The sequence below is a fragment of the Macaca thibetana genome, chromosome 18 (genome assembly GCF_024542745.1).
Source record: "Macaca thibetana thibetana isolate TM-01 chromosome 18, ASM2454274v1, whole genome shotgun sequence".
In the NCBI taxonomy this organism is placed as follows: domain Eukaryota; kingdom Metazoa; phylum Chordata; class Mammalia; order Primates; family Cercopithecidae; genus Macaca; species Macaca thibetana.
Genome location: NC_065595.1, coordinates 31899251 through 31927108, shown reverse-complemented (window position 1 = coordinate 31927108; position 27858 = coordinate 31899251). Strand labels below are relative to the sequence as shown.

At 51.7% G+C, this 27858-nt stretch overlaps 1 protein-coding gene across 8 annotated transcripts in view; it reads left to right on the top strand.

Moving 5' to 3' along the window:
• The window catches only part of CTIF (cap binding complex dependent translation initiation factor), a 336841-nt gene that overhangs the window by 187489 nt on the left and 121494 nt on the right, over window positions 1-27858 (top strand). The window lies entirely within an intron of this gene.

Here is a 27858-nt window from a genome sequence, read left to right as displayed (position 1 = left end):
GCGTTCCTCAAAGAGCAGCACGCCTTCCGATGCTCTGGCCCCACACAAGTTGGAGGCCTGTTGCTTGGAACGGGGGCTGCTAAGGTTCGTCTCCCTCCCCTCAAAGCTTTCTGCCCAGAGCACACAGACCAGAAGAGCAAACTCCCTAGAGGGCCAGAGACCTGGTGCACTGCCCGAGTTGACCCTGAGTGAGGTCCCTCACCGCTGGGGAGGATATTTTCTCTCCCCCACCACACCCTGGCTGCGTTTAAGAGATGAACACATTAAGGCAATGAACGGATGTTGTAGCCTGAGCTCCCTGGGAAGCAGGCTCTGGGACAGTGATTATCAGCAGCTGCTTTTAAAGGAATGCCCTTGGTATCAATACTGGTAGAAGATCAAAAGAAGAAGCGGTATCGGCAGAGAGAAGTTGGGCTGCAGTGCAGTCTTAGAGAGTTCTGAGCCTGTAGGGAAGGTTTTGAAGTTGGGGTGAGTCTTTAAGAGCTGTCCCAAGATGGGGTAAGGGGGCAGGCCTTGATACCCCCATGTCTGTTGGTCATCAGACGGGGACTGCCCGAGGAAGGGAGCGTGACCTTGGGTAGGGCTGCGCTCTTTGCCCAGAGCAGTTGCCCTAGGGGCTGGCAGCTGAGGGCTGTCTGCACAGCACTTCTAGCAGCCGGGTGGCAGTGCCCCACTCCTGAAGGGGATCTGGGCAGCGTATCGCATCAGACACCTCAGTGAAGCACTGTTCAGTTCTCCTACTGGGATTGGTTGGGCTGTACCCTGTGCCATATGCTGTGCTCCCAAGAACACTGGAAGTACAGGGTGTAGCCCCTGTTCTCCAGGGCCTGAGCTGTAGCTTGCACAATGGAGCCTTGACTCCAGAAGCAACCAGAATGCTGTGCATGACTGTCAGGCATCCACGTGTTAACAGGGAGGAGGCTTAGAGAAAGCAGCCATTCTGGGAGATGCTCCAGAATGCTTCATGGAGGAGGTGGGGCTTGAACTACTAGTGAGACTTCCAGGAGGATTTAGGAGATGCGAGGGTGCTGGGATGAGAGGAGCGGCACTTGCTGCCTCTGTCCTGCGATTGACCGTGGCTCTGGCTTGGTGTCCTCTAAATGCTCCTCTGCAGCTAAGCAGGCTCTGGAGCCAGGGATTCCCCCATCCCCAGAAGTCGCCCCCACATGGCTCCCTAGAAACAGAGCCAGGTGGGTGGTGCTTACAGCGGCCACCACCCCCAACTGAACTACATAGAAGGGAAAAGCCCTTCGGAGCCTGCAGGCTCCAGATGATCCCCCCCGACTGTCAGCAATGTCAGTAGACCCTGCAGGCTCCAAAGCCCGGCCTCTTAACCATCAGCGGAGGTGGCTAATGAAGGCATTAGTGGTCCATCGCACCGTGCCTGTGCGGCCAGGGAGACAAGAGAGCCATTCTACAAATTAATTTGTTTCACTAAGTGAGGTCTCAGAACGGTTAATTTACTCCATGTGCAAAGCAGATTGAAAGGAAGAAGAAAAGAACACCTTAGCCAGCCCAGTTAGTGTCAGATGGCTCTGCAGGACGAGAGGCAGGGGAGCGAGTCATCCACCTGGCGTGCCGAGTGGACCACATGCTGGATGTCGCAGGGTGGCCGCAGCCTACAGCAGCGCTTGCTGCCTCTGTCCTGCAATTGACTGTGACTGTGGCTTGGTGTCCTCTAAATGTAGAACCAATTAAGAATTTGGGAGCCAGGCATGGTGGCTCGTGCCTGTAATCCCAGCACTTTGGGAGGCCGAGGCAGGCAGATCACCTGAGGTCGGGAGTTCGAGACCAGCCTGATCAACATGAAGAAACCCCATCTCTACTAAAAATACAAAATTAGCCGAGTGTGGTGGCGCATGCCTGTAATCCCAGCTACTCGGGAGGCTGAGGCAGGAGAAATCACTTGAACCTGGGAGGCGGAGGTTGCGGTGAGCTGAGATCACACCATTGCACTCCAGCCTGGGCAACAAGAATGAAACTCTGTCTGGAAAAAACAAAAAACAAACAAAAAAAAAACCAATAAAAAGAATTTTGTCCCTCCCTTTCTTCCTCTGCCAATGTGAACCCAGACCCTAAGTGTCAGTCATCAGATTGGATTTTGCAAGCTCTCTGTAACATCATCTAAGTCACTGATAAAAACAAGCAGGACATTTGGAACTAGTGATGATGGGCATGGAACTTTGTGAATAAACTAAAAAGCACTCAATTATATACTTTAAAGGAGTGAATTTTGTAGTGTATGAATTATATCTCAATTTAAAAAAAATTTAAAGAATAAGGCAGGTCCCAGGATGAAGTGATGCAACAAGCCCCTTGAAACACCCCTTCAAACTTTTTCTTTTTTTCTAGCAACAGGGTCTTGCTCTGTCACCCAGGCTGGAGTACAGTAGTGCAATAATAGCTCCTTACAGCCTTGAACTCCTGGCCTCAAGCACTCCTCCTGCCTCAGCCTCCTGAGTAGCTCTAGGGACTATAGGCACCCGCCACCACACCTGGCTAATTTTATTTTTATTGATTGATTGATTGGTAGCGATGGAGTCTTGCTACGTTGCCCAGACTGGTCTCAAACTCCTGGCCTCAAGAGATCCTCTCACCTCAACCTCCCAAGTAGCTGTGATTATAGACACAAGCCACCATACCCAGCTACCTCTTCAACCTTGATGTTTTCAGGGTTCCCTAAATGTGTCAGGCTAGTAACTGTTTCAAAAAAGGACATAGGTTTGGTCTGGCCATGACTTGGTCTGTGTGTACCTGTGCTAGCTATTCGTGGTCACCTTTTTTCTTCCAAACCATCTGTTTGGGAATCTCTCTTGGAGAAATGATATCTATATTTTTCCAATTTTTGAAAATTAGACTGTATATACCTAGCTACAGTCTCTAACACTTTTGTTGCATTAGTCAGAGTTTTCCAGAGAAACAGAACTGATAGGATATATTGAGAGGAAGACAGAGATTTATCATGGGAATTGGCTCATGAGATTATGGAGACCAAGAAGTCCCACAGTCTGCCATCTGCTGCAAGCTAGAGAACGGGGAAAGCCAGTGGTGTAATCAACCCAAGTCCAAAGGCCGAGAAGCAGGAGCATGTGGTATGAGGTTCACAGTGTGACCGTAAGCATACCGTGTGTTACAGCATGGGAAATCCAAGGGCAGGAGAAGATGGATGTCGCCACTCAAGAAGAGGGAGTGAAGTCACCCCTCCTCTGCCTTTTGTTCTGTTTGGGCCCTTGGTGGATTGGATGGTGCCCATCCACACTGGGAGAGCGATCTTTACTGAGTCTGCTGACTCAAAACATCCTCACAGACACACCTAGAATTAATGTCTTACCAGCTAACTGGGCACCCCCTAGCCCAGTCAGGTTGGCATGAAATTAACCCTTATATCTGTTCTCCAGGATTCCTCAGACATGGTAAGGGGCCATTTATGACCTCATGTAAAGATTTCTTTTACTCCAATCAATATCAATATCGCCCGATTCCCCGGGCATGAAGGTGAGCACTCAGAGCACCCATTGCTCTCCGTGATCTCTTCCAGGCCCTCAGCATCTGACAGATGCAGCAACTGCAGTTGCCTTTTCTGGGCTGGTACCTGTTCTCTTGCAGAAGGCAAACTTGTAGTTGGAGAGGTCTACTTTCTTTTTGCCACCTCTTAATTCTATGCTGTCTGCCCCATCAGTGGCCTCACGTGTCCCTCTGCCTTCTCACTCTCAATACGAAAATATGCTTCTAGAATTGTCTTTAATATTTTTAAGCCCCACTCCTTGACACTGCTGTGGCTTCTCTATCCTAGGCTTTGATGCTTGTCCGTGACTACAGGAGGCCCCACATTCCTTTTCACATGTGGGCTTACAGGCAAGGGCTTTGGGGATACCAAGTGCCTCCCAACACCCCTCTCTTTAAGTCACAGCTGCTATCTGGAACTTGCTGCTCCTTTTAGCACCTCAGAACACTCTACCAGTCATAGAGTCCCTCATCCTACAGAAATGACCAGGTCCCACAGATCTTGCCCACCAGGAACTGATGAGGAATTAACCTAGTCGGAGTCCTGTATCTATCCATCAGCTCATTCACATGAGTTGTTAAGTTAGCTCTTTTGGAAATGCAGTCCATCCTTATTACTCATTGATTCATATTTGCACATTCGCCTACTTGTAGAACTCATTTCTAACACCACACTCAATACTCATGGTGTTTTTGCAGTCATTCATTGACACACACACAGAGCAGTGAAAAATTTGAGTTGCTTGACCTGCAAGATCCCAGTCGAGGCCAAAGTAACACTCTGCCTCCTTGTTTCAGCTCTCATACTATAAGCAAGCACCCTTCTCGTGGTTCTGTTTACTGCCATGTTTTTCACATTTTTGTGCTTTTCCTTGGTGAATTTGCTATTTTAAATGGCTCCTAAACATAGTACTGAAGTGCCGTCTACTGTTCTTAAGTGCAAGGAGGCTGTAATGTGCCTTCCAGAGAAAATGTGTGTGTTAGATAAGCATCACTCAGGCATAAGTTATAGTGCTGTTGGGCATGAGTTCAATGTTAATAAATCAACAATATGTATTAAATAAGGTGTCTTTAAACAAAAACACACACAAAACGAGGTTATGTATTGATCCAGTGGTGAAAATGTTGTGACCGGAGGCTTGCAGGAACCTAACCCCGCATTTCCCCTAGGAGTAATAGTTCAGTGTTCACTAATTCAGTATTTGCAGCAACTTTATGGAATGCAACTACCATAAATAATGAGAAGCAACTGTATTTGTTCTTTAAAACAGAGCAGAGAGATGCTGAAGATAAAGAAGTATGTTCTAAGCAACAGGATCTTAGGTCTGAGTGATTTATCTTGTTCGTGTGTGGTGGTAGCATTGCTAGGGAATGAGATGGGGGCAGGGGGACACTTCTTCCAGTGGTCATTGTCCTGCATGGTTTGACTGAGCCGATCACTGCTTCATTTGCACCATCCTGGGAGGCCACTGTCGCTGAGGCCCTCGCAGACAGCTCAGCCCTGCAGTGACTGTCATTGCCATCCTGTCATCCGGAGCCCAGGGACTGCGAGACAGATCTATGCTCACTTTGCCCACGGTTTGTCTTTCCATCCCAGCAAGGAAATTGCCCTCATTAAGTCCCTGCTAAAGATAGATAAGAAAATGGGACAGGCAAACCCCCACCTGGCAGGCAGCCCTGTCAGATTCTAAGCAAAATGAGTCAGATAAGAATTATTTTTAGGATCCTTCTCCTCCTCCCTCACGCCCACCCCCAAGCAGGCTCTCTCTTGAAAAGAAGAGCAGCTCATTTCTTCAAGCCAGATGTCCAGGTCCATGTTTGATTGAAATGGAGCCCCTGATACATCCCAGAGAAAACCCCACGCTTTGTACAAATCATGATGGTCCCAATAATCCTTTGCACAATGCAGCTGCCTCAGGCCACACTCCTAGGCAGAACAAGCTGCAGAGAGTGGCCCTGTCGAGGCTGGCCCACAACTCACCCATGAGGGATATACCTTCCCCCAATCCCCACCCTCAGGACTTCCTCCCAGCATCACACTTCATGGGATTATAAGGCTCTGGGGGCCCTCTCCCACTGGGACCCACATCCACATGGGGGCCAAATGGGTAAGAAAAGAGGTGGCCCGCAACTCATTTTGGCAGAGCCCTGGAACCCCCTGTGCCCACCAGGCAGCAGGCATCTCCTAGTTCTGTGCCCACAGTTGGAGAGCAGAGTACTACTCTTTCTCGATCACGATAATCCCCTTTTCCCCAGCAATTAGAATCCTTCAGACCCCTTAAGCCCTAAATAGCAAAGAAGGGAGACCCAATGACAAGAAAGGTGACTGAAGAGGATGAGGGGCACATGTCTAGTTGCCTGGAGGGCAGGAGGGCTGCTCCCTGAGAAACTGGCCCTGGAGAGATAAATGCCATTTCTCCAAGGTCTGCGTCTAGGATGGGACGTAGAATGGACGCCTTGGGAACCAGCCACCCAAGCTGGTTTCATTACTCCTCCTCAGAGGTCTAATCTCTTCTTCTGAAATGCTAGGCATTTGAGGATTGACTCACAAACACTAACGCCCAACCCTTCATTCCTCTCTGGAGCCCCAAGCAACCTGGCCTCTGGCACCAAGCCAGCCCAGCCAGCCCTGGGGACAGTGTGTCTGATGGGCAGCCCAGGCCCGGGGCGAGGCTCACTGGTTTCAAGACCAGCTCATCTCTCACCAGCCAGGGGATCTTGGGCCCTGGACAAACCATTCTTCTTATGTCCCCAAGGACACCGTTGTGCAGCCTACAGGGATGCCATTAGATGCCATGTGATGGGAGATACCAGGGAATTCCTGACCCTGTGTCTGGCTCTGAGTCTAACCTCAGAGAACATGCATCCCCTCTCTGTCCTGACACTCACTCCTGTGCGGGAAGGAAAGAACACTGGACCAAAAGTCATGGAATCTGGATTTTCATCCTTGTGGTGTGGTCCAGAGCAATTCTCTTACACTTTGAGGGCCCACAGTTTCTCACCCATAAAATGGGGCTCTGATTTCAGCTCTACAATGTATTAGAGAGAGTGCAAGGGTGAAGATGAAAAGGGACGCTTCTCAGGGATATTCCATTCCTTAACCATGGAATGGGAAAGACAGTTCTGAAAGACATGTTGGAGGCTGGCCAGGGCTTTCAGTGCAAATAACCAGTGTCCCGTGTATCTTCAGCTCAGCCCATGTGCCCTGTCCAGAAGGTTTTAGAAAGGCAGCCATGCCTGCTGCCCCTGTGTATGTTTTTACTTCTCCAGATCTGGCACCCGGTCGTACTAGGCTGAGCCTCATACTCCTGGCCCTGTGCCTTTTTTTTTCTTTTTCTTTTTTTTTTTCGTGAGACAGGATCTCACTCTTGTCCAGGCTAGAGTGCAGTGGCACAATTATAGCTCACGACAGCCTTGACCTGCTGGACTCAAGTGATCCTCCCACCTCAGCCTCCCAAGTAGCTGGGACCACAGACACATGCCGCCACACTTGGCTAAAGTTTTTATTTTTTGTTTTATAGAAAACAGGGTTTTGCCATGTTGCCTAAGCTGGTCTTGAACCCCTGGCCTCAAGCAATCCTCTCACCTCAGCCTCCCACAGTGCTAGGATTAAGGGCATGAGCCACTGCACACAGCCTGTCTGTCCTCTTGAGATCGTATGCTGCCCAGGACCACAAGACTCACAGGTATAAGTACCCAGCCGTGCCTATCGGCACTCATAGGTGTAACACCCCGTACCCATCGGAACTCACAGGTGTGAGCACACGGCCATACCCATCAGCGCTCATAGGTGTAAGCACTTGGCTGTATTCATTGGTGTAGCAGGCTGTGCATCCCACTGGGTCTGAGGGTCTTTTTTGCTAGACTCCCAGGCAAGCCTGGCCCACCCTCTGCCAAGCCTGGATGTCACTCAGCAATTCACAAGCACTTCCAGAGCACTCACTGTGTTCAGGGCACCCTTCATTAGCTCATATAGTCTTCCCAATGACCTTAGGAAGGAGGCGCTATTTTTATTTCCAATTTACAGATGAGGAAAGTCACTTGTCCAGAAAAGTGCAGCCTGGCTTCTAGGTCTGTGCTGCTAACAACTCGCTGCTCTGGGACCCCGTCCTTCCCCGTCTACAGACTCAGCTTCCCTCTGCTAGGCCCCTCCCTAGCTGCCTCCTACATACTCCCCCTGTTAACCACCTGATCAACTCACATGCACGGGAAGCTGAAGACAGCATGGTCCTCTGTGGGGTGAGGCGACTGTCATTGTCAAATGGACTAGGTGCGGGCTGCTGCCTAATTCAAAGGGATGAATGATGAATGAATGAATGCTTGATGAGATTTCAGATGAGACCCTCAGACAGGGCCTCCCAACCTCCCGCCTTCTCCCCGCCTGCACTAGGTCAGTCCTGCCCGTGGATTACTTTCCTTGTCTGGATGATTCATGAATAGACACATTTAGGAAACCCACAAAACCAACCAGTATTTCCCACATTGTGGGGACCCCACTCGATGAGCACCCAGAGGGAAGGTTCCGTGAGTTCCGGAGTGGTGGGCAGCTCGGCGGGTGGGGAGGCAGCCCGGCCAGGGGAGAGCTTCCTCCAGCTGTTGGCTACCCCCACTCCCAAGAGGACAAACCCAGAGCATGAGGGTGCCTTCCACTCCTCAAGGCTCCCCAGGAGAGATGGGGACATAGGTTTTAAAAATACCAAGGAGCCTTCTTCCTGGGTCAGCATTTACCCTGAACTCCAAGAGTTATTTCTGAGTCTTCCCCAGTAATTTAATTTTAGCCATTTATTCCAATGCGTGTGTTTTGGGGAAGCCAAGGTGGCCTCTATTACAGTTTGCAATATTTTGGGAGGCCTTGGTTTCCAGAAGTGATGCAGGGACTCAATTAGGCAAGACACCAGCAAACAGAAATAAAATAGCTCAAGAAGATAGGCCCTCAGGTTCCCAGAGGTGATGCCTGTACTTAGCACCCACGGGAGAAATTAAGATGAAGGTGTCCCCTGGGTGCCTGGTGTCGTCATCTCTGCAGCAGCAGCGTATGCCACCTTCTCCATGTCTCTAAGCACCTGCAGAGATTTCAATGCCCTTCAAATTGTGGGCTGCATGAAGTTGCCCATCCTTTCCAAGTAGGCCTGGACAGACGAACAGCCTGGGCACCAGGATTTAGGTCCCCCTTGTAGGTGGACACAGACTCACCAACAACTTGTGGGATGGCATTATCAAACAGCTTCTAACCTTCCAAATAGGCCTTTGGAATCCTCAACCAGTTCACGCTCCCTGACCCCCTGTTCCCTGTAGACACGGCCTGCTCCACCTGCCCTCAGCTCTGTCCCCACCTCCCCCACCACCCGCTGTCTTCACTCGCTGTGCGCTCCAGACCCCACTCTTCTCACTGTTCCTTGAACAGGCCTGTCTCTGTCCTGCCCCCAACACTGACCAGCCCCTGGACCTCAGTCCCTCTCCCTTGCCTCTTGCTCCTGCTGGCCTCCTCTGATTCTGCAGGTTCTGCCCCGACTCCGCCCCATTCTTCCATCCCTTACTATTCAAGGTCTCATTCATCCTCCCTTGATCCTCTTCTCTGACCTTCCCTACAGCTGCTGGGTGGGGTCCAGCCTGGCACAGACTGAGAGCTTTCCCTGCTGTATGTGAGCTCCTGGGCTCACCTGAAGCAGGTGCGGCCACTGAGGGACTTAGGGAAGGGCAGAGGGCCTGAGAGCATCCAGCACACACATTCATTCATGTCTGGAGGGCAAGTCCTGGGATCCTGAGTCACCTCTCCAGGTGGATAGAGGAGCCCAAACAGAAGCCACACCAGGGCCCTCATTCCAGCCTAATGTGTAGGTGGTCCTTTGCGTGTGCTGAGTTGCCTAGACTTGGACCCCGTATTATCTGCATTGACACCCGCCCGCGGGATTACGACTGCCCTTGAGTTCGTTTTGAACTCTGTCTTTCAGCTTCAAGGGGAGGATTTGGTGGACAAAAGATCTAATTTCAGGCTTGTTGCTTGTCAGGACTGACGTTGAACTCAAGAAAAGACATGTGTGAACTTGAAACAAAGATGAGAAATGTTTTTAGAAAGAGAAAATACGATCTGGGGTGGTGTGCATGCTTGATCGGGTGGCCTGTGTGGCCGCAGCAAACACGTGTTCCAGATTGGCTCTGCATGTCAGGGAGCAGATGGCTTGGCCTGGTCACCCTGGGCGGGAAGACTGGGCCTTTGAGCTGTGAGCTGCAGCCATGGTGCAAAGAGGCTGGGGTGAGACGCTTACAGGGCAGGATTCTGACTGTGCCCTGATATTCAAGAGGGTGGGCAGCGCTCAGTCAGGGGTAGGGTAGGAACGGTGATCATCAGGGCACCTTTGTGTGCTCTTTAGGCAGAGCACACAAAGGCCAGTTTCTCCCAAGGCTCCACCATCCCAATTCCTGTCCCACTGCCCTTCCTAGGATGGCAGGGGAACCTCGGCGCCCTTTTCAGGAGAAAGCCCCGGTGTATTTTGACTGTGCTTCCTTACTCTACAAGCAGTCAAGGACAGCCACCTTCTGCCTTCCCACTCACCCTCTTAGGATGAGAATGAGGAGGAGCTCCCACCTCCCTCTACTCTCATGCAGCCCCTTTTGACCCCAGATTACTGCTCCTGCATCCCATTTTGTGAACTGGGGTGTCAGTGGTTGATCTGACCTTAATGGGTAACCCAGGGCAGGCTACTTTGCATTTTTACTTTGAGCCTTCAGTGATTACCCAGAGTTAAGAGAATGATCTAGTTTCTGGCACACTGAGAAGCTCCCATGAGTGGGAGGTAGGTGAGGGTGGGTATATGTTATGTTATTTCAAGGCAGATTTTTTTTGTTCCGAAGAGCCTAAAACCATCCCATTTGAGGCAAACCCACATTTTGCCTCTGACTTTGTTGCCTGGAGGTCATATCACAGGAGCCACACCAGGGCCCTCATTCTAGCCTAATGTGTAGGTGGTCCTTTGAGTGTGCTGAGTTGCCTAGACATGGTTCGAATCTTGTTACTAGATATGTAGCCTCAAGACATACCTTCACCTCTTTGAGGCGTGTTGCTCAACTATAAAATACGACATCCACCTTGTAAGAGTGTTCTGCAGTTCAAATGAGGTGACGCTCAGGAAGGAGGTAAAACGCCAAGGGCAACACAAACCTGAGGACTTACTGCCTGTATTTGTGTTTGAATGACACATGTTCAGTTTATGTTTATAGTTGTGGATATGTACGTGTGTGTGTGATTGCTTTAGGGACTCTGCCAATCATCATTTCCAATGATAATTTGCTGGAAATGGAGCTTGGCTTGAACATTTGTATTGGTTATCTTTTGCTGTGTAACAAATTTCCCCAAAACGTAAAGCTTAAAACAACAAATATTTATTATGTCACCCAGTTTCCAAGGGTCAGGAATCCCGGAGCAGTGTAACAGGGTGGTTCTGTTCTAGCTCAAAGTCACCCGTGAGAGTGTACCCTCCTTCACAAGGTAGTTGGCAGTTCTCAGTTTCCTATTAGCTGTTGGTCACAAGGTGGACCTCTTCATAGGACTGTTCATGACATAGCAGCTGACTTGTCCCAAAGTGTGATCCAAGAGAGACAGACAGGAAGACAAGCAGACAGACAGACACCAAGATTGAAGCTGCAGTATGCTCTGTAACCTAATCTTGGAAGTGACATGCCAATATTCTGTTGGTCACACAGACTAACCTTAGTACAGTGTGGGAGGGGACTTCACAGGGATGTAAATTCCATAAAGTAGGGATCACTGGGGACAATCTTAGAGGCTGACTACCACAACCCACCCTCTCATTACCAGTGACTCACATGCAAAATACTCTCACCCCTCCCAATGTCTCATTTGATTATAGCATCAGTTCCAAGTCCAAAGTCTCATCATCTAGATCATGTTCAGATGCAGATGAGGCGCTTTGGGAGTATCTCCTTCAGTACAGCACCTCAAGTACAGTTTACTGTTGATCTGTAGGCCTGAGATTTAAGGAGGCAAGTTAGCTGCGCGCGCACGCACACACACACACACGTAGCCAACAACTGTAGGACAGCCATAGGGTAATAGCCTTAGATATACTTATTTAAGAAGTGGGGAAACAAGAAGCACATAGACATTGTTGGTCCACAGCAGTTCTGAAATCCAGCCAGGCAGATATTGGAAGTTTCTTGATTAGAACTCAGTTCTGTTCCTGCCCAGGAATTATTCTACAAGGCTGTCTCCACCCTCTGCGTTAAGGGTCTTTCATGAGGTTGCAGCAAGTCATGGACCCAGTGAATACTCTGGGCTCTTGGTTCTGCCTCTGAGTCATCCTTCCTTTTCTATGAAAGGTAGCTTGTCTTTGCAGCTGATTTGTTGCTCAGATAACTTCCTGCTGGTAGAATTTGGGAGGTCCGAGAGCTTCTTTATATTTTGTACATCTCTCTCCCTTCCAGCCCAAGTTGTTGGTGTTTCCACTGAAATAATCCTTTCAAAAACTTTACGGGTCTTCTGTGATCCTATTGAGTCTATTCCACCAAATAAAAGCCCACCCACACATCTCTTCAAGACCATCCCTTCTCTCCACTGGGCTTCTGCTGAGGGACAATGCCCTTAAGCTTCTCAGAAGCTCTGTTGTTTGATTGAGAAGATCTTTAACACCTCTTAAAATCTTTACAGAGCTTTTGGTCTGACTGAATAGTACTCTGAGGCAACACCTCTGAACTTTCTAAGATCTTGACAAAGACTTCATAGCCACACCCTCCACCTCATCTTTGGACTATGCTTTCCTGAGAGTGCCTGGATTTGATCTTTACGCAGAAGTCATTTCCTAATTTTAGCATCATTTGCCATCTGGACAGTCTGGGACTCTTCAAAACTAGCAAGTCCTGGATTTTTTTTTTTTTTTTATTGTAACAGCCGTTCCTTTAACTTGTCTCTCTCTTCTCACTTTTTACCTAGCAAGAAGAAACCAGTCAGCCCCTGCAGGACCCTAGCTAAAAACTTCTTCCTTAGATAATGCAAGTCATTAAGTACATTTTCTACTTTCCACGTATCTGTAGAAGACAATGTTGCTAAATATTTTGGGGCTACATAATAAAAATCCTCCTTCCTCCAATTCCCAATAATATATTTTTCACCTCCCTTAAAGCCCCCATCACCAGTCTCCTCGAAGTCTATATTTCTACCAGTGGTCTCTTCATGGCATTTGAGGTTTTCACTAAGAATCACCCCAGAATCCTTCTGGCTCCTGCCTGCTGCCCAGTACCAAAGCCACTCTCACATTGCAGAGTTTCACTGTGGCAGCACCACACTTCCAAGTAGCCAAAGCTGTATTAGTTATCTCTTGCTGTGTAACAAATTACTCCCCAAATTTAGCAGCTTAAAATAAGCACTTATGATCTCACAGAGTTTATGATGGTCAAGCATCTAGAAGCAATATAGCTGGGGAGTTCTGAGTCAGGGTCTCTCGTGAGGTTGTGGTCAGGCTGTTGGCCAGGGCTGCAGTCATCTGAGACTTGACTCAGACGGGACTGGAAGAGCCACTTCCCAGCTCACGGATGTGGTTGCTGGCAGGCCTTGGTTCCTCACTGGCTGTTGGCTGGAGGCTTCATTTCCTTGCAATGTGGGCCTCTCTGTAGGGTGCTCATGACAGAGTGAGTGGCCTGTGGAGGAGGAAGGGGGAGAGTGAGAGACGGAGAGAGAAGGAAAGAGAGAGAGAGAAGCTGTTGGGTCTTTTGTGACCTGGTCTCAAAGCAGCATACCATCCCTTCTGCCGTATTCCGTTGGTCACAGACTAACCGTGATGTGTCAAGTGACTAAACAAGAGTTTGAGTGTCAGGAGGTGGGGACCATCGGGAGCCACCTTTATCTGTTTTGAGTTCCTTCCTGTACCATTGCTTTTTTCCCCCCACTTTAAATGATCTAGTGAAACTCACCGGTAGCTTTGAATGGGTTGAGGGTTTTTGTGTGTTCTGATTGAGGGTTTTTGTGTGTTCTGATTCAACTTCAAATCTCTCTACAAATGCCCTCCTCATCCTGTCCTCCCCTCTGCGCTTCCACCCTTCCTGCCCTCTCCATGGTGGGGCATCAGTGAAGACACTTCCTCCCTGGGGAAGATTTGAAGTCAGGGGATGCTGTTGCCAGAACTTTGGATTACCCCTCTTACCCGGGGGGTCCAGCAGATAGTTCTGGGAAAAGGAAACTTTCCAAGATACACACCCACCTTCCCCCCACCACCACCACCACACACACAGACACACACTCACACATATAATTATTTTCCCTTAAACTCTGTAATCTCAATGATTATAAAAGTTTGGGCTTTAATTGGAAGCATATTGAAATACTTGCATCCATCAGACACTGACAGAGAAGGCTTCCTTGCTTAGGTGGGAAAATAATCCAAATATTAATGACACAAATAAAGATGGCTCCCCTAGCCTTTCTCACAGCAGCCCCGCAGTGGATCTGGGAGGCAGTAGGATGAGTGCTGGTGTCCCCATGAGAAGAATGAGGTCAGCGAGACTCAGAAAGGTGATGCGATTTACTCCAGGCCTTGCAGAGCTGAGGCTGGTCCCAGACATCCGGACTTCTGGATTCTTTTCCACAGGGTTCTGGAATGTTGGCCCTGTGGTGGAGAACATGTGCTTCTTTTTCACCCACTTGGGGATCCATGGTGATCTGGAGTTGTCTTCCTGTCTGGGGAGGGTGGTCCTGCCTCAGATAGAGAACCAGATATGGTGGGGGTTCCGAATGCTGGGGAGAGAAGTCCCTCAGAAACGGAAATATTTTGGTAGGCATGAGGAAAGATTGTGAGGGAACACCCAGTGGTGGGACAGTGGTGATGGACAGAATAGGAGTCCTGTTAATCTGCTCTTGCTAATCCGCCCAGATGCCTTTCCCTGCATTTTGAGGCATCCCTGGGAGGACTGCCTCAGGAGGCTTCATCTCCAGGTGGGGTCTCGGGATGAAGTAATAGTAGCCAGCGTTGTCCACAGCTGTGCTGCCCAGTGCAGTCACCACGAGCTGCCTGTGGTGCCTTACACCCATTACAATTAAATAAAGCCACAATTTCAGTTCTGCAGTCATACTGGCCACATTCAGGGATAGCCACATGTGGTGAAGGGCCTCCACAGTGTGAGGGGCCCCTGCGGTGTGAGGGGCTTCCGCGGTGTGAGGGGCCCCCGAAGTGTGAGGGGCCCTGTGGTATGAGGGGCTTCCATGGTGTGAGGGGCTTCCACGGCGTGAGGGGCTTCCACGGTGTGAGGGCCCCCCGCGGTGTGAGGGGCCCCCGAGGTGTGAGGGGCCCCCGAGGTGTGAGGGGCTTCCACGGTGTGAGGGGCCCCCGAGGTGTGAGGGGCCCCTGTGGTATGAGGGGCTTCCACGATGTGAGGGGCTTCCACGGTGTGAGGGGCTTCCGTGGTGTGAGGGGCTTCCGCGGTGTGAGGGGCTTCCGCGGTGTGAGGGCCCCCTGCAGTGTGAGGGCCCCCTGCGGTATGAGGGGCTTCCATGGTGTGAGGGGCTTCCGCGGGTGTGAGGGCCCCCTGCAGTGTGAGGGCCCCCTGCGGTGTGAGGGGCTTACACGGTGTGAGGGGCTTCCGCGGTGTGAGGGGCTTCTGCGGTGTGAGGGCCCCCTGCAGTGTGAGGGCCCCCTGCGGTATGAGGGGCTTCCATGGTGTGAGGGGCTTCCGCGGGTGTGAGGGCCCCCTGCAGTGTGAGGGCCCCCTGCGGTATGAGGGGCTTCCATGGTGTGAGGGGCTTCCGCGGTGTGAGGGCCCCCTGCGGTGTGAGGGGCTTCCACGGTGTGAGGGGCTTCCACGGTGTGAGGCGCTTCCGCGGTGTGAGGCGCTTCCGCGGTGTGAGGGGCTTCCGCGGTGTGAGGGGCTTCCACGGTGTGAGGGCCCCCTGCGGTGTGAGGGGCTTCCACGGTGTGAGGGGCTTCCGCAGTGTGAGGGGCTTCCGCGGTGTGAGGGGCTTCCACGGTGTGAGGGCCCCCTGCGGTGTGAGGGGCTTCCACGGTGTGAGGGGCTTCCGCAGTGTGAGGGGCTTCCGCGGTGTGAGGGGCTTCCGCGGTGTGAGGGGCTTCTGCGGTGTGAGGGCCCCCTGCAGTGTGAGGGGCTTCCACGGTGTGAGGCGCTTCCACGGTGTGAGGCGCTTCCGCGGTGTGAGGGGCTTCCGCGGTGTGAGGGGCTTCCGCGGTGTGAGGGGCTTCCGCGGTGTGAGGGGCTTCCACGGTGTGAGGGCCCCCTGCGGTGTGAGGGGCTTCCACGGTGTGAGGGGCTTCCACGGTGTGAGGGCCCCCTGCGGTGTGAGGGGCTTCCACGGTGTGAGGGCCCCCTGCGGTGTGAGGGCCCCCTGCGGTGTGAGGGGCTTCCATGGTGTAAAGGGCTTCCACCGTGTGAGGGGCTTCCACGGTGTGGGGGCCCCCCGCAGTGTGAGGGGCTTCCGCAGCGTGAGGGGCGTCCGCGGTGTGAGGGGCCCCCGCAGTGTGAGGGGCCTCTGGCAGTGTGAGGGGCTTCCGCAGCGTGAGGGGCGTCCGCGGTGTGAGGGGCCTCTGGCAGTGTGGGGGGCTTCTGCAGTGGACCATGCTGCTGTAGGATGTTTTCATCATGGCAGAAAGTTCTGTCAGATGACCCTCCTCTGGGGAAACTCTCCCAACCCAAAGAGGCAGGTATGGGGCTGCTGGGGGAGGAGAGAAAAGTGGAGAACCATTTGGAAGGGTCTGGGGGCCAGGGAGAAGGCCTGAGGATGAGAAAGAGGAAGCTGAGAAAGAGAAGGGATGCTCACGGAGCAGTGTGTGGCCCCTTTGGGTGCTCAGGAAATAGTCATTCCTCTTTGATCTGGGGCTGGGAGAGGGAGACAGTGCCTACCCTGCTGGGGTTTGAAACCCACAAGGGAGGACCGCCTCCTGCAGCACCTTCTCTTAAAAGCTCCAGGCCCACTCTGCAGGCCACCTGGACCCCCAAGAGCTGCGCAGCCTCCCCAGTAGCTGATGGGCATCACTGAGAGGGGTGGAGTAGAGAATGCTCATCATGATGGTCAATTCAGGACAAATCCTTTGGAATAGGGAGAGACGCCTGGAAGCTTCTGGAGAATGGAGAGGTCCCCATTTCCTAACCCACCATTGGTTCTTTGTCACCATATTCCCCACCCTCTACATCTGAATGGAATTCCATTAACCCTCTCATTCCTGGAGAACTGCGCAAACTGCATCTCAACAATGTCTTCCCAGTGGCCACCCAACTCAGCTCAGGGACCTAGTAAGGGCTCGGTTTGTCTGTGGTAAGTGAAAGGTGTGTGGATGGATGGGATTTCTTCAAAGTCTTATATGGAAATTATCCATATAAACCAATGAATAAAGAAGACCTCTTTAGTTTTTATCGGGTTGGGACCAGAAACCGAATGGTCCCCACCACTGCAGTGACTTGGTTCCCGCTTATCGTAACAGCAGTTATTGAAGCTGCTTTTTATGGGACGCCTCCTAGGCTGTGCATTCTATCTGGATTAGGGGTCAGCAAAGTTTTCTGCAAAGGACCGGAGAATAAATATTTCAGGTTTTGAGGGCCATAGGGTCTCTATCATAACTCCTCAGCTCTGCCATTGTAGCACAGAAGCAATTATAGAAATATATAAATGAATGAAAGTGACTGCGTGCCAATAAAACTCTATTTCCATAACCAGGTAGTGGCTGCATTCGGCCCACAGGCCACCATTGGCCAATTCTTGATGTGGGTTATCATGAATCCTCCAACACCCCAAAGGGAATGAAATTTCCCGTCCTACCTTACAGCTGGGGGACCATGCTGCAGCCGTGCATCCACCTGGCTGCTGGGCTCACATGCCTTTTGAGGCAGACCCAGGCCTATCCAAGCAGGGCTCCCATTCCCTGGAGTACATTTTGACGTGGAACTGCAGAAGGCCCTGCCAAAGGTTGCCCTGGGAGACCTCAGGATTCGGGGTACCTGGGAGTAGCCAGTGATGCCTCAGGGGACACGGCAGAACCTGGAAGGCTACAGGAAAAATAGAAGCCTGTTTCCCCCGCTTCACTGAGGTTGTAAGGCAACCCCGAGAAGGCGGAAGGGGACGGGACCAGCAGGACAGTGCACACCCAGGAGACGGGTCTTACCTTGATGACAGGGCTGACCAGCCGGACACTGCCCCGTGTGGACCTTTTTTATGCCCACCACGGGGCAACCACTGCCTCCAGCATCCCCCCTGGAGAAGCTGCTGCAAAGCCGTCCCCTTCTATGGGGACCACAGCCTGAAGCTAAAACAAGAGCCCAAAGCATCTTTAGGCATAAGAAGAGGTTTCTTTCTTGTTCTTGGCAGCCCATCCTTCCCCATCTCCTTCTGGATATGAGGTTTCTTGTGACCCTCTTCAAGTTCCTTTGGCTCGCAGCATTGCCTCTCCTCCAGACAATATGGCCTGGCCAGTGTGACCTGCTCCTGTGTGCCTTCCAGCCCTCCCCAGCCATGCCCTGGAGGGACAGAGCTGTCCAGATCCCAGCCAGGGTGTCCGGTTTGTGCAAGGCGGGAGGAGGTGTGTTTCACTGCTGTGAGAGCTGCCTCAGGGTTTCATTCATTCAGGTTTTCAATAGAGGCCATGCCTTCCAGATATTTGATCTCCATCACTGTAATCAGACGAGATTGCGCACATTCAGGGTGGTGTGGCTATAGACAACATCACCATCATCAGAAGGAGGAGGAGGAGGAGCGTTATTTTGAGAGGCGTCAGGGGCCTGGTTGCCTGGACTTTCATCATTAGTGCATTCTTATTTGGGTTAAAAATTCATAATCCCTGTGGTCCCTTCTAAAGTGTAGCTTCCCTGGGGAGGCAGTATCCCAAGGCACTCGGACACTTCTGTCACTAACTCTGTCAAGTTTGTGGATTATAGATAAGGGAGGAGGCGAGGAGGGGCAGAGAGGGAAGTGGGAAGCTGTGTGGGAGGGGTGGGTGCTCAGAGTGGAAGTGAAGATCAAGTTGAGTCCTCTAATGGTGGTGCTGGGGCCCTGCCTGTCTTGTCTGGGAGTCACCGCCTCCATGTGCATTAATCCTGCAGATCCAGCCGCAGCCTGAGTTTGAATAGGGCTAGCTGAGCTCTTTGCTGGCCACTGTCTCCTGTGGAAACCACTGAGTGCGAGGTCAGGAGTGGGGTGCTGTCAGACACTGATGGAGCCGTGTCCAAGGCCCAGGGAACATCCTGTGGCTGGGGAGGAGTTGCGGTGACACAGGTTGTCAGGCAAGGGTCTTTGGCCCCCCTCCTTGGCAGTCGAGGGCACACAGCTTCAGTGAATTGATTCTAGGTGGGTATTTAGGAGGCATCTGGAGACAGTGTGGGTGCTGAGCTGGCACATCCACCACAGAGCAACTAGGATTATTGAGGAGAAGGAAGAACATTATCTGAGCCCACCTAGGGTTTTCATTTGCAGCCCATGATGAAGTCTGCTGGCCAAGAGGTCAGCTTTAGGCCACGCCTATGGGGACCCTTCTGGCTCTGCACATCCAGCAGGCCCACCAACCCACCCCAGAGTGCTTGCTCCCAACTCACACTCACCCCCCTGGAAATCATATCTAAGCCCTCCCTTCTCCCAGTCTCTCAGGGCTGTCTCAGAGCTAAGCTATCCAGTCCAAGAATGCTCAGAGCATTTCAGCAAGGGTCTTCATTCTCAAGGACATGGGTACAATTTGGGGTTCAATAAAAGGAATATTTGAAAATAAAGCTGGGCATCCACCCAGCAAAGCCAGCGGGCAACGCCATGAGGGACACGGTGTTCTTCTAACTCTGCTAAGCCTGCCCTGTGAGCCGTGGCTCAAACCCAGCATGGGAACTTCCTGTAGGGGAAGGGGCCAGGCTGTCTGGAAGAGAGACCTCGAGTCCCCACCCACTTCCCCGGGACAGGGAGTGGAGAGACCCTCGGCTGCACCTTCTGTCCCCCACCCACAGCATTGCTGTGGTCAGAGATAATACCAGGTTAGCAACATTAAAATTATTTGGGCTGGGCTCAGTGGCTCACGCCTGTAATCCTAGCACTTTGGGAGGCTGAGGTGGGTGGATCACTTGAGGCCAGGAGTTCAAGACAGGCCTGGCCAACATGGTGAAACCCCGCCTCTACTAAAAATACAAAAATTAGCCAGGTTTGGTAGCGCACGCCTGTAGTCCCAGCTACTCAGGAAGCTGAGGCAGTAGAATTGCTAGAACCCGGGAGGTGGAGGTTGCAGTGAGCCAAGATTGCACCACTGCACCCTAGCCTGGGTGACGAAGTGAGTGAGACTGTCTCAAAAAATAAAATAAGATTATTTGAATCCCAGGATTCACTGGGGTTCATTTGCATCCTGTTCATCATCACGGCAACATTCTGGGAGAGAAAGGGAAGACTTCCCAAAGGCTGAATCACTTTACAGTGTTGACCTCACCCACCTCATGACCCCAGGGTGGTGGGAGCAACGCCCTTCGCCAGCCCCTGTATGGATAGGAAGCAGGGGCTGGAGAGGGGGCTTTGGTCAGGAAGGGAGGCTCTGTGAATGCTTCTCACAAGCCTAGACTGAGCCAGACATTAGAGGAGTATCTGTCTTGTTGGAATGAGATGATTAAGGTATACTGAACAATTTACACTTAACATCATATTGCTGTGTGTGTACTCCTGTGTACATATATATACATGGTATATATGCATATGTATGTTTATATGCATCTATATGCACACATGTATGCATGCATATGGGTGTGTGCAATATGTGTACGTGAGTATATGTATATGTTATGTGCCTATGCATATGTGTATGTGTGTCCAGTTTGTGTGTGTGTGTGTGTGTCTATGTGTGTGTGTGACGGCACAGTGCAGCCCGTAAGGCCCTGTAACTTCAGAGAAAGGAAAGGCTTTGCCGTTTAGAGTAGCCAAGAAGCCTTCCTGGAGGAGGTGGAACCTGATCCATCTCTTCAATGGGGCCAGCAGAGGGCAAGGCGAGAGCATTCCTGATACGTGACTGAGCAGAGACAAAGGCCCAGAGGTGGGACGTGCCTGGTGTGGTGTTCAGAAGCAGAGAACACTGTTAGGAAAGAGGCCAAGCCAGGAAGGAGGGTGTGAGAAGCCAGTGAAGAGTTAGATCCAGTGCGTCAACTCTTCACTGCATCTGTGGCTGCATCTGTGGATGTCTTGCATGCAGATGTGCAGGCAGCAAGTCCAAGACAGCGTGTTGCTGGAGGGACAGCCAGCGCACAGGCACGTGGCGGGAAGCACATGGCAGGTGGAGGATGCTGAGGAAGCAAGTGCATGCTAGAGAGAAGGAGACTGGAAGACTGGAAGCTGAATGGGGAAAGAGGGGAGGAGGTGAGGACAGGGTGTGAGAACAGATTCTGTATCTCCAAGTGTCCAGTGGGACCTTGGATTTTTGTCTTGAGTCCCAGAACCCAGTTCCTACGCATTTAGTTGGAGTCTTGAGGATTCTTGCCAGTGATTAAGTTTCCCCCATCAAAATAGGCTACAATGGAGACTTGGGATTCCCTTACCCAAAGGTGCCTGGGTCTGGTGAGAAGGGAGAGGCACTCCCTTTCCATCTCCAGTCCTCCCTGGGAGGTGCGGCCATCAATCTGGGGCAGAGATAGTAAACACTCCGTAAATGTTTATGGATGGTCTCTTGGGGAGGGCTGGGCTAGTTGTGATCCCATATGTCATGGGAAGCGGAGGAGTTGGAAAGGGCACACCCGGGTGGTCTGGTGGTTAGGATGGCCCTGTTCCTGGGAATGGTTGCCACGAAGCATTTTCCCTGGCTTCTCCATAGCAGCGACTGTTCCTTCCCGGAGTATTATGAAAACCTGCAATTACCAAGCCTCCTCTGGGTGCGAGCGTTCAGACCTCCTCTTCTTTCTTCCAAGATACACTGAGTCAAGACCCGGTCAGTGCAGAAAGTGGGTTCCTCTCCCACATTCCTTCCTGTACAGCCCCATGGGGCTGTGGTTAATGAGCTTGGTGATTATGTATTTCGTGTCTGGGATGAGGAAGGTGAAGGGCTTGAGTGAATGCCTGTGCCTCTCCAAGTGCTGAAGCAAGCTGCCTTCTGCACTCGGCACGCTCTGGGACCACTCAGCAGATCCCACAATGTCTCTGGGGGTTGGGGTCCCCTTCTTCCTCCAGCTGCACTGAGTGGAAGCCAGAGCTGTGCATAGAAGCTGGGAGAGGACTCAAGCAGGAATGTGCAATGCACGGCTTCATGGAACTCTCCATCCAGACTGCCGCCTTGGGATGCCTGAGTTTAGCTCTATCCTGTTCCTCCGATGATTTTCCTTCCGGGCATATATATTTCCTGGCCTCTTGCCTTCGCATGTGTGAGTTGTGATGGGGGTTGGGAGGAGAAGGAAAAACATATAGAATGGGTGGCTCTAGAATGGGTGGCTCCAGACTTGAAATTTTCACAGTGGAAGAGAGAATAAAAGCAATTCTTGCGCATCAGAAAGTTTCCGGACCTGCCGCGCCACAGCCCCTAGGCCCCAGATGGCCCTCCTGGGGAAGCTGACATTGGCCCAGCCTCAGGTAGACAGAGCATATGGAGCTTCCTATAGAGCAGGTGAGGCTCAGGGACATGACCTCCATTTCCCTGGGAGAGCAGTCACCCCTCTGCCACTGGACCAGCTGCCCAGTCACTTGCTGCTGCACTCACATTCAGGCAACCGTGAACTCCCTAGAACTGCATCTGCTCAAACTGCTGCTCGACCCCTGCTTTGCATGCTTACTTCTGCCTCCTGCTCACAGTCCTGTCTCCCTGATTCTCCACATGGCTCCATGTCACCCAGCAGCCCTGTGCCCCACCGCTGTGCAGAGAAGCCAGTGATGGTCCCCTGCACGATGAGAGACTCCTGTGTCTACATCCTTCCTCCAAGGAGAAGGTGGCTAGTTTTGTGGCTTGGCCAGGAGTGGGTTTGGGTCAGCTTCTGCACAGGGTCCACAGTGTCCATTTTAAGGCCAATGGGCAACATCTTGTCCAAGGTCCTCATTTTGCAGCAAAAGCTGGGCTCCCCAAGGTGGGACCCTTGCTATTAGTAGAGCCAGACTCTTCTCTAGTTTCTGCCCTGGTGCTGCTCCCAGCATCTCACAAGGCCCCACTCTGTTACCAAGAAGCAGTGAGGTCTTGATGTTCAGAAGAGGAAGAAACCACAAAATAACCCATTCTCTTGTAAGCTGCTGCTCATGGAATTCTAGGGGCTCTTTGCCCCTTACCCAGAGTGGTAGGCCTTGCTGGAAAGCAGAATTAAACCACCTTGGAACAGACAATTTTTAGGAATCAACAATTAGATTGTGATTTCTAGGCAATTTATAACTCAGTTGAATTTTAATCAATTCATTAAAAAAGATCATCCCTAAAAGTCAAAAGCAGAAGGAAATACATGAACCTTACTAATGTTAATTGAAAAAAAAAGCAAAGTAAGAAAAAGTATATGTAGTATGCTACTGTTTCTCTCTAAAAAGACAGATACAAACATATATTCCTGCTTACTTATATTAAAGATAATGAATAGATGGATAAACCATAAAACCTATAAAATTGTTATTTATAGGGCACAGTGGAGTCAGTAGCACTAGACATCTCTAAACACCTTGTTTTGCAGATCTGACCTTACAACCATGTTAAATGTTTCACATAATTGTAAGTAAAAGTTAGATTGATGTAAAAACAAACCTTTTGCTGTGCCTGAGAGAGCAGGTACCTGCATGAGCTAAGGCATCCAGACCGGCTCCTTGGGTAGCAGAGGGTCCCCCAGCCTTCTCAACATTCCATGGTGGGGTGTCTAATACACTTCTCAAAGTCAGCATTTCCAAAACTAAGCTTCCATCTGCCCCAAGCCTGCCCCACTCCCTCAGTCTTCTCCATCTCAGACAACACAGCTCCATCCTCCTTGCAGTTGCTGAGGCCAGTCACCGTGCAGACATTCTTGACTCCAGCCCTTCTCTCCACCCACATTGGATCATAAGCAGTTCCTACGGATCCCACCTTCAAAGCAGATCCAACATCTCCACCTCTTACTCCCTCTACTCCTGTCCGCTGGGCCAAGGCAGCGTGGGCTCTCACTGGGATTACTCCTATAACATTACTGTCTTTGATCTTGCCTTTTTCAATGTCATTTCTTAGCTCAGAACACTCCAGTGGTTCCCAATTTCATCCAGAATAAGGGCCAAAGTCCTTTCAATGGTCTGCAAGGCCCCAGATGATTTAGCTCCCACCACCTCTCTGACCTCATCATGTGGCCTCCCCCTTCACACTCTGCACTCCCACCACCCTGCCTTCCTTGGGGCCAGAAGTTCCACCTCAGGGACTTTGCACTGGCTGTTCCCCCTCCCCGGATTCCTCCTCTCCTGGGTTTTTGCATGGCTCCTTCCTCCCCTCCCTCAAGTCTTGGCTGCTCCATGTCACCTTCTCAGGGAGGCCTGTCTTAACCATTCCACCTAAAAAGGCAATCTCCACCAGGGGTGCCCCCACCATACACCAGCATTCCCAGTCCTTCCAGCTTCCCACTTCCATAGGCCTTCCCACGCTCTGGCATTCTCCATGGTGCATTTGTTCTGTTTATCTTCTGCATCTCCCCACTGGGTGGTGAGGAGAGCCTGGCATGGGTGAATGCCCACTACACCGCTGTTGAGTAAGTGAATGAGTGGACAGGAAGGTAGCCAGCCCTGCTCAAAGTCACTTACTTTATCCTCTCAGGGCCTTTCAGCACCTCGCTTAGGGACCTGCCCAGCTCCTTGGGCTACCTCCCTTCCTACAGGTCCCCTCCCGAGACCAGACATAAGACACCCCAGGAAGTCCTAGCCTCAGAGTCCAGATTTGAAGCAGAAGGAAAGGTCAGTTCCCACCATCCACCCTGGACAGCTGGTCACCCTGTCTCTAAGTCTTCTCCCACCTCCCAGGGCTTGTGACATTGCAGGGATGTTAGTGTCCTCGTCTGGGTGGGAGTTATTACTCTTCATACTCCCCGTCACCAGTGGGACAGCCAAGGTTCCTCCTAGCGTAAGAGCCTTCAGGCCAGAGCAGAGGGAGTTGTGGGGCAGAGTTAGCACAGGCCACAGTGGGTTATTGAGGGAAACTGGGGTGTCAGAATGACAGACCTAACCCCCAAACTGGACGTCAGGCAAGTGCGCTCCTGTGTTGTGGCCCATGACACCTTTGTGAAGGATAGAACCCCTGCCTGATGGGCCACTAGGGGAAGGTTTTCAGTTGGACTTGATGGACCTTCACTCACCTGGTGGGGTGTGGTGGGACAGGCCCCAGTACAAACCCCGCTCTGGCTCTGGCTCTGCCCTTGCTCACTCTCTGGCCTGTGGACGAACCTCTCTACCTCTTCCCAGTCACTTCATCTTTAAAGAGACTGTCATCACTGCCACTCAGAGGGCGGCAGTGGAGACTGACTCCGTGCTGAGGGTGCTGCTCCCATACTGGATGGTTAGCATTTTAAAATGGTGGCCCGGCAGATTGGCCCTTGGGGGGGCCCTTCCCAGGGGCCACCGGAAACCGAGAGGCCTGTGGGGCACAGCTCTATCATACGTTGTGGTTTCAAAGTTCACAAATGCCTTTAGGTAATTCCTCTGTTCAGGAATCATAGGAGGGAGTTGTGCTGGTAGTTGGAATATTTACCCGTTGGCTCCTCTCCCTCCCCTCTTCCTCCCCTTCCCCAGATGTCTGCCTGGCCATCTGCAGTGGCCCAGGTGACCTTCTGCTGATGTGCTGTGGGGTCTACCAGGCTATTGTATTTAATAAACTCTTAGAGCATGTGTCCTGTGTTTGATACTCTACAAATATCAATGCACATTGTCAGTACAACCACCCTTTAGGGTAGATGTTATTATGTTTGCATCTTACAGGTGAGGGAACTGAGGCAGAGAACAGTTCTGCAACTTGCCTGGGGTTATACAACAAGTCAGAGACAAAGCCAGGACCTGGATGCAGGCAGGCTGCTGTAGAGTCTGGGCTTGGATAATTCCCCTTCTTTCTTTCTCTGCTCAGCCCCTTGGGACCTCTCTTGGCAGCCTGTGACCCAGCTGCAGCCCTGCCCCTGAAGCCCAGTTCTGACCATCCAGCTTCCAAACTTAGAGACGGCCCCCTGTAGCCGGAACCAAAGGTCCTACCCTTCCCCCTACCATGGACCTCCAGAGTCCTCTAAAACCTGGCCCAACCTAACTTTCCAGAATCTCTTCCTGCAACCCCACCCTCACTGGCCGTGCACCTGCTGTCTCCATCGGCTGGGCCTCCGCTCTCCCTGACCATGCCTGGGCTTTCCCTGCTGGACTGTCCTTTCTCCAGAAACCCCACCCAAGCTGCAAGTCCCAGATCTGCTCTTAGCAGAATGGTCAGGGGTCAGACTGGTGTTCCTCAGTTTACTCTGGCACTTTTATGCCTAAGGACCAGGAGCAAGAAGTATTTCTATCCATCACTCAGGACATCCTGGGCTACTCAGTCCTTGCCCTTGGCCTGCCTTGACTGTCACCTCTTCCCCTACTGCACACCTTGTTCCTTTGTGTCACCAGGGAGCAGAGATGCTCTGGCTTTGGAAGGAGTGGACTCCAGCTCCCAGGACCTCTCCCTACCCGTGGTCAACTCACTGGAAGCCTGGAGTAGCTGAAACCAGACCGTTAAAAAATTCCTGATGGGTTCTAGAAATATTACAGTGTTTTATTTGTAATATTTATCTAGCCCCCCCATGCCCCGACCCCACCAAGTCCAGAAATATAGCATCGTGGTTAAGAGTGTGGGCTCTCCTCAGCTGTGTGACCTGGGGCAAGTTACTTCACTTCTTTATGCGTGTTTCATCAGCTATAAAATGAGGACAATAATGTCACTGTCTACCCCATAGAACTGTGGTGATGATTGAGTAAGCATATTTGTGTTCTTAGAATAGCGTCTTGGACAGAGAAAGCACCATACACGTCATTCATTATCCTGGCAGTTGTTATTGTTAGAAAAGACAACTGGGTCCCAGAGAGGTGTTTCCTCTAGGCCAGTGTCACACAGTTAACAGCCACAGGTTGGAGTAGAGCCGGTAGCCTGCCTCTCCAGCCAGAGTCTGCTCTTTACTCTGCCCCTCCCTCTCCTTGGTGCATGTTGCCAGGCAGTGGGCACTCCGTGAGCCTAAAATACCCAGGTGCTACCCTACCCCACCCTGTGTCCTGCCAGCTCTGCCAGCACTGGCCCAGCCCACTCCATCAGCCACATCGCCAGGGCCATCTTTTTTTTTTTTTTTTTGAGACGGAGTCTTGCTTTGTTGTCCAGGCTGGAGTGCAGTGATGCAATCTCGGCTCACTGCAACCTCCACCCCCCAGGTTCAAGTGATTCTCCTGCCTCAGCCTCCCAAAGAGCTGGGATTACAGGCATACACCACCATGCCTGGCTGATTTTTTTGTATTCTTAGTACGGGTAGGATTTTGTCCTGTTGACCAGGCTGGTCTCAAACTCCTGACCTCAGGTGATCCTCCTGCCTTGGCCTCCCAACCTGCTGGGATTACAGGCATGAACCACCATGCCTGGCCAACCAAGGCCATCTTTAAGAGGCCTGGCTCAGTTTCTCACCCAAAAGAAGCGGACTCATGGGGCTGAGAGCCTCCCACTCTGCTGTCCTCTCCTCATCTTCATCTTACCTTGGGCCACACTCAGCACAAGAAGGGAGCACAGGGCGCCTCCCGGGGAACAGAGAGCCAGTGAGTGCTGCTGGGACCAAGGGCCTGACACCTGCCTCCTTGTCCTCCAGCTCAGAAACCACTTACCAGGGCTCCTGACCCACAGCAAAAATCTAAACACTTATTTCCAGTGGAGCCCAATACCAACTGTAGAAAGCCAGGCAGGGGCAGAAGAACAGGATGTGGTCCCTGCCTGCCTCCAGGGATGAGCTGTGGACATAGGCCATAAACATGCAGACATTTATTCTCAACACTAGGAAAAGGTCCCGGGACAGACAGGGCCTTTCTCTGGGCCAGGGTAACCAGGACCGTTTCCTGAAGGAGACAGCACATGAGCTCCCCAAGAAGCAAGAGATGTGTTGAGGCAAAGATGAGTGGGGAGGGAGTTCCTGCAGGGGAATGGCATGGGTGCTCATAGGGAGAAAGAAAGGAGCAGGGCAGGTTGCAGCACAGTGTCCAGGGTGCCCCGGGATTCTTCTCAAGCCTTGAGGCTCCCCAGAGGGCAAGCAGAGGAATCCAGACCCTTGTGGATGCTCCCCAAAGGGGCTGTAGACCCAAGGTTGCCTGTAAGGGGCTGAACTTGACGCAGGAACCCTAGAGATGCCAGAGGAGGCACCTTCTGCGTTCGGGCCTCCTGGGTTCACGCGCAGACAGCGAGAGCGCCATGTCTGGAGTCCTGACTTGTCACTGCTGCCGTTTCCCGAGTG